Source organism: Euphorbia lathyris, chromosome 6 (genome assembly GCF_963576675.1).
Source record: "Euphorbia lathyris chromosome 6, ddEupLath1.1, whole genome shotgun sequence".
Taxonomy (NCBI): domain Eukaryota; kingdom Viridiplantae; phylum Streptophyta; class Magnoliopsida; order Malpighiales; family Euphorbiaceae; genus Euphorbia; species Euphorbia lathyris.
The window spans coordinates 51,465,514-51,478,917 of record NC_088915.1 but is presented as its reverse complement, the minus strand read 5'-3'; positions in this window follow the sequence as shown (position 1 = coordinate 51,478,917).

Sequence of the window (13,404 nt, the reverse complement as noted above, 5' to 3'; positions counted from 1 at the left end):
AGAGCTTCGTGGACAACATGTGCTTGGTGGTCTCGGGCAATCCGGCAGAGAGGACAACATGTGCTTGGTGGTCTCGGGCTACTACCCCGATGCTTGCGGAGAGGCCATTATCCCCCCATGCGGCGTCACAATTAAATTTTGTGATACCTTCGGGAGGAGGATACCAAACCTTGTAAGCCTCGAGGGGTAGTCTCTCCGAGACGTCGGATGTTGTAGCACTGTTGCGTAGCTTTGAACATTTTAAAGCAAACAAAAAAAAAAATTAACTCAAATATCTCTTATTTAGTGAGGACTTTAGTGAAAACTCTATATTTTTGCAAATTAAAAAAACTTCATGCCCACATTTGCAAACTTTAAAATTACGGGGATATCTTTGTAAATACACAATATCACAAAGTTATTTTTTAGTTATCCAAAAATTATATTGAAGTAAATTTTAATTTCTAAAAATATGATAATTAAAATCTTGGTCAGCATACTATTATTAGCATAGATAAGAAATGACTTGTTTATTTTATGTTAAATATAATATGGTAGATTCTAAAATGAGAATTAAACTGTAAAGTTGTAGTATTTTTAATTACAATGGATGAAAACTGTACATTTTGGGGGAAATATATAGCTTTTATGTATTTTATATTCTCTTTTTAGAAGGTATGCAATGCATAAATAAGTTTGAAATTGCTTTGTGGTATGGGTATGGGTTGTAGATCAAGTTGCCCATTATCTTTACAAAACGAGATATATAATTAAATATAGTGTTTTTCAGTATCTGACACTGAGAGGAGCCGCTTTCATCATGAGGATAAGTTGTGAACTATTAATAGTTCATAATATAATTACTATTATTTACACTCTTTTTAATCTACTACTGTCACAATAATGTTTATTCTGAAGATAAATCCATGGTTAATATAAATATGGCCTGATACATCACCCGCTTTCGGAACTTGTCCATAATAGTAGTTTGACTCCCTAAACTTTACAAGTGGCTCACCAGTTTCTTGAACTTCATTATTTCGTATCAGAAACTCCCTGAATTTCTCCATAAAAGTATATTAGCTTCTTGAACTTTATAAGTGACTCGCTAACTCCCTAAACTTGTTTATTCTGTAACAACTAAATACAAAAACTTATTAAACCTAAATTCTAAAAATGCATCTTCATCTATTCGATAGGTACTTTTTTCTCTTCTCATACCTTTCAACCTATTATAAGAGTTAGTGTTGCAGGTTTGAGAAATCGAATGGATGAAAACTAAGAGTTAGTATTATGGATTTTATATTTAGTTGTTACCGAATAAGAAATTTTAGGTTGGTAAGACACTTATAAAATTTGGGAAGCTAATCTATTTTTATGGACAAGTTTAGGGATTTGATGATACAGAATAATCAAGTTCAATGAGCTAGTGAAACACTTGTAAAGTTCAGTAAGCGAATCTACTATTATGGACAAGTTCAGAGAGCTGTTGATGTATTAGACCTATAAATATATATGGCTTCAGTTATAACTTATACATGTGAATATTTATATTTGTTTAGTCATGCTTTTCCATTTTAGGTTTAGATGGAAATTAGTTCTAGTCTCTTGTTTGAGAAATTATATGCTTCTTCTTTATGGATTTATATAGTCACAAGAAATGAATGTATCCATTAACAAGGAGTGTCATGAAATTATATTTCATGTCATCAGTTTAAATATATATATTTTCAAGTATGTCATTCATAAATAGCTAACCAAATACAGATACTATTTACTAGAGAAGTAGAAGACTATAACCTAGATGAAATAAAGATTGTCGGATATCCCAATTTAGTTGGTACTTCCAAATCAACACCCAAAACACTCAGATTTAATTTTATTAATAGGCAATGAAAAAAAAAACAAAAGAGATAAGAATACAATTTCAAAATATGCTAAACAAAATTATTTTAAACCACTAAAAAGTTGTCTCTATATTGATATTCTTCGTATTCTAACTTTTTATAACCCCTACAAGATCATCTTTAATTGCCTACAAAACAAAGTATGCAATAATAATAAAAGTTTACTTCTCCGAGCATTACAAGAGATAAAATCACTAATGATAATATGAGCATCCATGGTTCCTAAAATTTCTTTTACAGTAGGTAAAATTGCTAAACTACTCAACCTTTCTCGAGACATTGATGATCTCAAGTAAGTTTTTATTAACTTCAATTTTGAAAAGCTTCTTTCCGCTAATGCTACAGTTATAGGCACGGTTAATAAAATCCTATAAGCAATAAAAACATTTGGATAACAATCTACGGCTTTAAAAAATTCTTCCACCCTCTCTTTTTGGATTATAGGCCCTAGACATCGACTAGACGATGCTCCACGAGCCAAGTCAATAATCGAAATCATTGCTCACTAGGAAGATGTGTTTGGCCCATGCTCACCGCACCAATTGATGTCATGCAATATGTGCAGCTGTCTAAAACCTCATTGAGTAACCTAAAATGGAGGTAACACTTGGTCAAAGAGGGGCTAGCATCCGGCAAACCCGCTATGATGCTTAAGTTAGCAAAGGCTAAAGGAAGTTTAAAGACAATAAGAATATTGGTGACTATGATGTTTGCATACCTCTTGTGGATTACTCACCTTATTTATATATATTGTAGTTGTTAGGGAATGTGTCATACTGACTTACTCGACACGTGTCAGTCTTTGGTTGGCTCTATAACCTTCAGACCATAATGGGCACAGACGTTTTCCGACCCTAATGATGAGTTTATGTTACTTGCTTACGATTTTGTGTAGGTGGGCTTCATGTCACATTGTGCGGGAACACGAGCTAAGACCCGGACTCCGTCTCCTTCTTTTCAGGTTACTTTTTTTTTCAAAAACAGTTAAGTGGATTTTATTTTCTGGATATAAAAATTACGTACCTTCCACGTCAGTATCCAATCGGGTACATGGTCCCCGATCGGGGTCCACCATCTCCGATCGGCGACTATGGATGGTTTCCAAGCAGTTTTAATTCAAATTTGGGTAGTTTTCTACCGAAAACTATATTTAATTGGCAGAAACTGCCAAAAAAAAGGGACAAAAGTTTAAGGAGAGAGATTTTTGATAGAAAGAAGAGTGTTTTAATGAAATTCAAGAGTGAAAATCTATTTGAAACTAAATGAAAGTGAGTGAAAAAAAGGTGAAACCATATGTCTTTTACCAATCAATCGTATTTTGAGAGTTTAAACACTATTTTTAGTTTATATAGGCGAATCAGGTTTCCTACAATCCATTTCACTATATTTTCTTGAAGTCACTAAACTTCCAAGAATCATTATTTCGGGTTCAAGCCTTTCATCATCATTGTAATTTGGTTTTGAATTTATTTGGAGCCCCTTTTTTTGATCTTTCAGAGTCACTGATCTTCGGGTTCGGGTTGCTAATCCAAGTTCCTTCTTCGTGGTCGTCGGCCTACCACGCACAATAAATTGGGAAAGCGCTCAAAAGGTAACTTTTAAAGAGTTTTAAAAGCCTTTTCCCTTAAGTTGCAATATGTTTATATTTATTTTGTACCATTTCGAGTTTTCTGCCTAAGAAGGAAATCCACTGCCTGTAATGGGTACCTGATCGGAGATGTAGTCCTCGATCAGAGACCCTGTCACTGATCGGACACTTTGTGTTAGATCGGCGATAGAAGACAGACAGACAGAGTTTTGTCTTAAGTCAGGTAGTTTAGGAATTTGTTTATTTCGATAAATTTATCATTATTGTATATTTGTATGTCTTAGTGTAGTATTAAAATGGAATAAAATCGAACACGGGATAATAAAGGTATTTTAATCTTTTTGAAAATATTAAACCGGATAGAATATTAAACTAGGTTCTGCATTAAATTGCATGCTATGTGTTAAATCTTTAGGTTTTGTTGAGTCCTATTTGATCGAGTCAGGTATCATAGTTAAATCCGAAAGATGGGTCACAATGTCCCGTGGCTAACGTTTATTGTTTTGCAGGTGTAATAACTCTATTTTTTAGGGTTAGAACTGATGTAATATGGCTCTTACGCCATTCGTATTGTGATGTTGTTAGGGTCATATTATATAGAGTCTTAGGCATGGTTTTAGGCCTATTTAGGTGTAATTATCATCTATTTACCATAGTTTATGTGGTGTTTTCTTCATTACACGCTTAATGTGCACTTTGAGGTGTTTCAGGTACAACTGAGGACGAAAGAAAGCAAAATGAAGGTTGAACACATTCTCTACTCGGCGAGTAGGTTTTGATACTCGGTGAGTAACATCAGCTCCTTGACGAGCTAACTAACTCGTCCAAACCAGACAGTCATCAAGCCCAGTCAACGAATTAGAGATAAAAGTCAACCATCGAAGCTCGAAACGGCCATCTACTCGGTGAGTAAGCCCCTTACTCGGTGAGTAGACTTACGAATCCTGCTCCAATTCAACTTCAATTATCCAACTTCAAATAAAAAACACTTCAATCTGATTTAGATATGGAGAGAAGACCTAATTAGACTAGAGTAGTGATGATAACACTATAAATAGAAGCTAGAAACATTGTATTAGGTATTCATCTTTAATTATTCTTAGTTTCAGTTTAAAATTAGCTTTTATTTGTTCGTTCTACATTCAAGTAAGTTCAGATTCGTTTTGTATTCAATCAACCAAGGTACATCCGTCCCTTAGTTGTAAGATTTCAATATTGGTTTGTTCTTCATCTTAATTCTATCAATTTACTTATTATAGTTCAATTCTCTTCATCTCATACTTCCTCTCTCATTGAATCTTAATAGTAATTGATAAACATGAGCTCTCTCTTCCTTCATCTTATCCCCAATATGTGTTTTAGTTCCATCATGAACTAAACCACCCTTTGGCTGAGATTAATGATGAACTATGTTTAGCAAATATGGTTTAAGTCAAGTTAATGTTTAAATTGTGTTGTGAAAAGAAATAAATCAAAAGATTTAGTTAGGAATCATTGTCTATACTGAATAACCTAACCAAATGATTAGTATATATGTCGGATTGTGTAGCCTAACCAAGCGATCAATCCAACCAAACAAACCCTAACTTTACCTATACCCTAATCGGATAGTGCAGCTCTAAAGTCTAGGTCACGGCTTAGCTTTAGCTTTCATTAATATTCATGCTTCCTAATAACTTAGAGATTTTGCCTAATCAAGCATCGGTCTAAGGAACTAATGAAGGAAAATAGGCAAACGTTTGGCAGCGGAAATATAATATTTTTAACCTATTTCCTTTAACCAAGATCCGTTAATCGTTATTTCATATAAAGAGGGATAGAAGAAAATACCTTTCGAAGATCTATCTACTGTTGCAATCGAAGTGCCCTCAACTCTTACTCTGAGTTCACGAGCACAAAACAAAAAACACAATTCAAACGAAGTTAGAACTCAACCGTAAAATAGCAATCAAAGTAGATTGCCTCTAATTAATCAACACAAGATCAAGGAGAAAAGGAAAGAGATGAAAATCAATTGAACGAAAGAAAGCAGTGAACGATGATCCACTATAGTAGGGGGTCAAAATTCACTCTCTCCGGGATAGATAGGCTTGCCGAAATTCTCAGCTAAGGGGGGTATATATAGCCTCTTCTATCTTAACCCTAGTCAGATAGAATTAGGTTACTGAATAAGAATTTTAATTAGGAATAAAACTCTTATTGTTATTATCTATAATTATATTTAAATATAAAGATAATAATAACTTATTAATAGGATAATAATAGAAGCAATTTAATCTCATTAAACCTCCTAACTTATTTATCCTATAATTAATTTAATTCACAACCATAATCTAATTATAATTGCTTAGAAAATAAATTATTTCCTTTATGTATTTAATACATAAATTCGCCCCCCTCATACTACTGGGCCTTAGTGGACTCAGTTGGGCTTCCGTCAATTAATTAACATCTGTTTCTCTTATGGGTTCCAAGTCTTATGTGTTACCCATTAGGTTCTTATTGCTTCTAGCCGTATACAACTATTAAATTAATTTCTCAGAATTATATTTAATCTTTGTATAACGGAATGAGTACGCGAACTGTGATTGGCAGATCCGAAACATTCCCCCAGAGCTATAAGAAGACAGGTTGATTCCGTCGTTGACCTTTCCGTATTAGTTACAGTATAATTCGATCCTTCATCAACTACATCCTTGAACAGAATCTTATGACTATGGATGATGTCAAGTCATATATAGCGAGACGTTCTTTTTACTTGTACAAGCCGAGTTAACTCAAATTAGATAGGTTAAGTGAAATCTGCATTTCAAGTCTTAAGCTATCACCTTGCAAGGATTTAGAGTTAAGTCTTCCACAAGCGATCCTTGGACGTATCTCCTATTTATCAGGAGTGACAATTGCTCAATCCAATGTTAACTATCCTACAATTACTTCCCGTGATACCCAACGTCTGTCGAACACACCCCAGAGTTATCCCTGTTATGGATCGTGTTACAACAGGATCAAAGCATCACATTCCATAATCCAGAATCACTAATTAACATTCTTTTGAGTCTGAGGATTACTTATACCTATTAATACCAATGAGATAAATAGGTGACAAGGATGAATCTACCCATCATGTTATCTCAAGTCGGGTCCCCAATCCTAATGAACTCCCTTCATTGGATCCACGTAACTGTCCAGATATCTGCATATCTGAAGCTTGTGAGATCAGCTCTCTGTCTTGACAGAAAACATTATTACATGCAAGTCTCAACAGTGTAATGTCAATCCCTATTCAAAACATATCACTTGACTTGGGGTGGCTTTAAGTTTATTAGTTTATTATAATGTTTCGTCTCACTTCATGCTTGTATGAACACTTTATAATCACTTTAAATAAACTTAGGGATTTCCTTTTATTAGACTTATTTAGTTGTTTAAAAGAGATTGCCTTTATACAGTTATGAAACCATATCTTATTAAAACAAATGATATAAAGAACAATTCATTTACATTAGGTTTATATCCTAGAACAATTGTCTATAGGACACTAAACCCCAACATACTCCCACTTGGACTAAAGCCAGTTGTTTCTACAACTTATCTCAATAGAACTCAAATGACGATCATGTACTTTCTGGGTTAATGGCTTTGTCAATGGATCTGCAATGTTGTCCTCTGTAGGTACTCTTTCTATTCTCACATCTCCTCTTGCAACAATCTCTCTTACAAGGTGGTACCGCTTAAGATAATGCTTGGATGCATTATGAGACCGTGGTTCCTTTGCTTGCACAATGGCTCCATTGTTATCACAGTACAGAGTAATGGGATTCACAATGTCAGCACCACACCAAGTTCTGTAATGAACTTCTTAATCCAAATTGCTTCCTTTGCCGCTTCCGCAGCAGCGATGTACTCTGACTCAGTCATAGAGAAAGCTACGCTTCCCTGCTTGGAACTCTTCCAACTAACCGCGCCCCCATTTAAGATAAACAGGTACCCTGATTGGGATCTAAAATCGTTCTCATCCGTGAGATGACTGGCATCTGAAAATCCTTCTATTTTCAGATCCCCTTCTCCGTACACTAGGAACATATCTTTAGTCCTTCTCAAGTACTTAAGAATGTTCTTGATGACATTCCTATGCTCGTCACCTGGATTACCTTGATAGCGACTCGTTATGCTCAACGCGAACGCTACGTCAGATCTAGTGCAAAGCATAGCATACATAATCGAACCGATTGCACTGGTGTATGGAATTACAGCCATGCGTTTCTTATCATCTTCGGTTTTAGGACATTGATGATTGCTTAACTTTACCTCATGTACCATGGGTAAGTTACCTCGTTTTGATTCAAGCATGCTAAACCGCTTTAGCACCTTTTCAATGTATGTAGCCTGTGAAAGACCAAGCAGTCTTCTTGATCTATCTCTATAGATCTTTATACCTAGTATATAAGTTGCTTCACCAAGGTCTTTCATGGAGAAGTTACCTGATAACCATACTTTCACCGACTGTAGCAGAGCTATGTCATTTCCCATCAGTAATATATCATCCACATATAATATGAGAAATGCTACTGAGCTCCCACTAACTTTCTTGTAAATACAAACTTCTTCGCAGTTTTGTTTGAAACCAAACTGTTTTATGGTTTCGTTAAAACGCTTGTTCCAGCTTCTTGATGCTTGCTTGAGTCCATAAATGGATCTCTGAAGTTTGCAAACCTTGGTTGCATCCTTCGATATGAAACCTTCAGGTTGCATCATATATACATCCTCAAGCAGGTTTCCATTTAGGAAAGCTGTTTTCACATCCATTTGCCAAATCTCGTAATCGTAGTGAGCGGCAATAGCGAGCATAATTCTGATTGATTTGGACATGGCTACTGGAGAGAAGGTTTCGTCATAATCAACTCCTTGCTTTTGATGATATCCTTTCGCTACTAACCTAGCTTTGTAGGTGCTAACCTTTCCATCCATGTCAATCTTCTTCTTGTAGATCCACCTGCACCCAATGGGTTTTATCCCTTCGGGTGGATCAACCAAAGTCCACACTTGGTTGGTATACATGGAATCCATTTCAGAATCCATGGCCTGAAGCCATGCTTTAGAATCTGGACTGGTGAGAGCCTCTTCGTAGTTTTTAGGTTCGTCGTCTAACACGGGAACCTCTTCATCATCTCCCACTAGAAAACCATATCTAACTGGGAGTTCACGAACTCTTTGTGATCTATGAGTAGGTTTTGGCACTTGAGTCTCATCTAATGTGACTGTATCGGGTTCCTCTATCGCCTCTGTTGTTTCAGTTGGTGTTTCTTCTTCTTGAACTTCATCAAGTTCAATCATGCTTCCCGTTTGTGTTTCTTCAAGAAACTCTTTCTCTAAGACACTGCATGATTGGATACTATTACTTTCTGATCATCTAGATGATAGAAGTAATACCCCAAAGTTTCCTTAGGGTATCCTATGAAGAAACATTTATAAGATTTAGCATCCAATTTATCTGATGCTATACGTTTGACAAATGCTGAACAACCCCATATTCTCATGAATGAAAATATAGGTCTCCTAACAATGAACAATTCATATGGTGTGGAACTGGTGGACTTAGTTGGTACTCGATTTAGGGTAAAGAGGGCAGTTTCTAAGGCATAGCCCCAGAATGTCTTTGGAAGTAACGTTGTGCTCATCATGGATCGTACCATATCTAATAAGGTACAGTTTCTCCATTCGGATACACCATTGTGTTGTGGTGTATAAGGAGGCGTCCATTGTGAGCATATCCCACATTCAGTTAGATAACTCAGAAAATCATCTGAAAGATATTCACCACCTCGATCAGATCGAAGTATCTTAATTTTCTTTCCTGTTTGATTTTCTACTTCATTCTTGAAGCATTTGAATTTCTCAAAAGCTTCTGACTTGTGCTTCATTAAATAAACATAACCATATCTAGAATGGTCATCTATGAAGCTAATGAAGTATCTGAATCCTCCTCTTGCTTGGACTAGCATAGGACCACATACATCCGAATGTATTAATCCTAGAGTGTCTGATACACGCTCACCTTTATTGCTAAAGGGTGTATTTATCATTTTTCCTTTTAAACACGCTTCACATGTTTCCAATGATTCACAATCAATTGAATCTATAAGCCCATCTTGATGTAGCTTAAGCATGCGTCTTTTGTTTATATGGCCTAAACGACAATGCCACAAGTAAGTTGAATTATCTAGCTTATGCCTTTTGGTATCAATTGCGAATACAGAAATTTTATCATCTAACACATAAATCTCATTTAATGATATTCCTGAAAAATAGAAAATCTCATTTCTATAAAACTCACAATCTTTGTTCTTTATTGAAATATGAAAGTCATCGTCAACAAGACAGCTAATAGAAATAATGTTTCTAGACATCTCTGGAACATACAAACAGTTCCTTAATTCTATTACAAGCCCAGAGGGAAAACTTAAAACATAATCTCCAATTGCGAGCGTGGAAACTCTTGCTCCATTTCCTACTCGCAAGTTTATGCTTCCTTTCTTCAATTCCTTAGTCCGTTTTAGTCCCTGCATATTCATACAAATATGAGATTCACATCCGGTATCTAATACCCAAGATTCAGAGTGTGAAATTGTATTTATTTCAATATAGAACATACCAGATGTTGAAGCACCATCTTTTCCCTTCTTGAGGGATGCTAGGTACTCCTTGCAGTTCCTTCTCCAATGCCCGTCTTTACCACAAAAGTGGCACTCTCCTTTGGGCTTCTTCACTTGCTTCCCCTTAATGGGCATGGCCCTCTTGCCTTTCTTGGGATGTTTAGGATTGGGAGGGTTCCCTTTCCTCTTCTTTGATCCCTCTATGACAATAGACGGTATTGCCTTGTCTTTCTTCATATTGGGCTCGACTGTCTTGAGCATGTTTGCAAGCTCTTCAAGAGAGGTATGCAAGTCATTCATTTGGTAGTTCATGATGAACTGTGAATAACTCTCTGGGAGGGATTGAAGAAGTAAGTCCACACTTAGTTCATGATCCATCGCGAATCCAATACTAGAAAGCTTAGTAATAAAGCCAATCATCTTGACACAATGTGTCATCACAGATGTGCCCTCTTGCATCCTGCAACGATATAACAGTTTTGATATCTCGTAGCGTTCGCACTGAGTTTATTTCCCAAACAACTCCTTCAGGTGCATGATGATGGAATAGGCATCCATTTCCTCATGTTGCCTCGGCAATTCCGGTGCCATTGATGCAAGTATGATGCATCCCGCATGATCGTCATCAGCCTTATGCTTCTGGTAAGCATCGATCTCTTCGATGGGAGCATCATTAGCCGGGGTAGGGGGTATGGATGTATCAAGTACATACCCTATCTTATCGAACTTCAAAACGATTTTGAGGTTGCGATACGAGTCGGTGAAGTTTGAACCGTTCAACTTGTTATCGATAAGTATATTTTGCAGATTGGTTTTAGTCATGATTTTACGAGTGTTTTAATTTAAACCTGAGAGTGAGAAAGAGTAAACGTGTGTTATTCATTTGCTTTAAAGTATATCAATCTAAAATTATAGGTCTTTTAATTTTATTTTAAATTGCTCCCACTATTTTGCCAAATTAATAGCCCTCCATATTAATTCAAAGAATTTCACAAATCCTTTAGTGAGCTAGGATCCTAACTCCTGAAATTTCACCTTGAGTTTGCTCAACAAGCTAGTCTCATTTATTAGGTAGATTCATGTAATCAATCACATCAACAATGCGATTCCTAGGTTATTGGGTTACTGACCTCATTAGTAACTAATATGCATTCATATTAATCCCAACCATATTGCCCATTAGTTTATAACAATATGAGTTTGCTCATCCAATTATCATAATCTAATTTAAGTATTACCCCATATTCGTGAAAACGATTTTCGATAATTCAGGTGTTACCATAAGACCCTGAGCTTGAGTTTGCTCAACAACCCAAAGGCCCCCAGTACTGCCGGCTGAATTATAATATTAGGGAGGGGCAACCGATTTTAATAACTTGCTTATTTACTTAACTTTTAATCAGCGGAGGATTTTTATTTTAAGCCTCATAATCTAACATAGTCTTGATTTGCTTTAGCATATGTTGAGCGATTTCCGCAAGTGCACGGTTTCGCTTGTAGTAATAAAAAGATATCGATCCCACAGAGAACGCTTTTTAACGAAAACTTATATTAATTCAGTTTAAATACAATTTAAGGTTTATAAAATAAATAAACGTTATTTGAAATTGGTTTGGTTTTGAAATTGATTGAACAAGAATTAGGGTAGAATGTGTAGAGTGTTAAAAATGTCTTCTGATTTAGGGATGAATTTACAAAACATGAACATTTAGTTCTTTTTAGAAAAACGATTAAATGTATTCATTTACATTAAGCAAAGAAGTCAACTTTAAACTTTGTACATTATGAAAATGTAATATCATAAGCTCCTTCAATGTATTGGGCTTTGAACTGCTTTCGATCTTAATCCAAAGTATCGTGCCCTAATCAACCTGGTACTAATCTTTAACATTAAAAGTACCAACTCGTTTAGGTTGTTCAACAAAGTTTCCTTGTAATGATTTTGAATTTAACTACGTTTTAATGAAAACACCAGAACTCACTTTAGTGGATTGGTTACTATAAGTGCTACTTAAAAATGAATTGAAGAGAACCAACTTTATTAGATGAAATATGAATTGAAACAAGTTTACAGAGAACAGAAAGCATGGAAACTTTTGACGATTGCAAGTGAAAGGTTGTCAATTCTTCCCTTGGGCTTCGTTAGAGTTTGTCAGACTCCGGGGCGGATCCTCTACTCAATCTTCTCGTTGTATCTTCGTTATAGGGATGCGGACGGCCTCTACCAAAATGTAAACTAATAAGACTGAATCTAAACGCTACTGTGTTTGTAATTATACTATAAACAATGTGTGTACACCATATTGCTTTTTACAGAATCGAACTCTAATCTCTGACTCATTTCTGAGTCAGAGTTTCTACATAAACTTTGCTCTAATCTAACTCTCTCAATATTACATTACATAACATCTTTTCTCTTCATATCAACTCTTTATTTATAGATGTTGAAGGGTTGTGATTGAAGTGATGTGTCCTTTGTGAAGAATTATGTCTATTGTGAAGAATCATGTCCGTTGTGAAAGGACGTCTTTATCCACTTGAACGAACGCGTTTCTTGGATTTTAAACATGTGTTCATTATACTTTGGCAGAATTTCTGCACTTACCGAGAATGGAAATTCTCTGCCGAGGATGGGGGAGCTGACTTTGGTCTTTCACACGAAGGGAAGAAGGTGGCTGGCGAAGCGTGTCGCGGCCGAGGATGCAGGATCCGCGGTCGCGGCACGGAGCTTTTCCGGGCCTTATTCTTTTGTCCTCGTCCTTGATTTGGCACTTTTGATTTACATCGTCTTTGACTCCTTTTGTAGGGTTTTTCTTCTGTTTTTGAGCTCTTTTCGTTCCTATTTAGATTTTACCAAATATTTAGGTACATTGCAATAAAGAAAGATATTTGGAAGTAAAAGTACTCTAAATAGATATAAATAACATAAATTCGTAACAATATTGATGTAAATATTAATGATATTTTAGGTATATTTTGGGCTTAACAAATCTCCACACTTAATCTTTTGCTAGTCCCGAGCAAAATTTCACTGAACTTATTCTTTAACTAATCTCTTTTTTGAAAATAAAACATATATCTTTGTGTTTACCTTTTAAATTAGTTAAGCCGAAAAGACTAACTTCGCATGGCAAATTTATACGCAAAATATCAAACTAACTTAGTATAAATACGATATATCATTCGTCTTGTATTTCAATGTTTAAATTGAAGTATTCGGGACGATGTAAGCACGCATGTTATTGAGTCTTTCATCTCAAGGCATTTCAAAGCACCA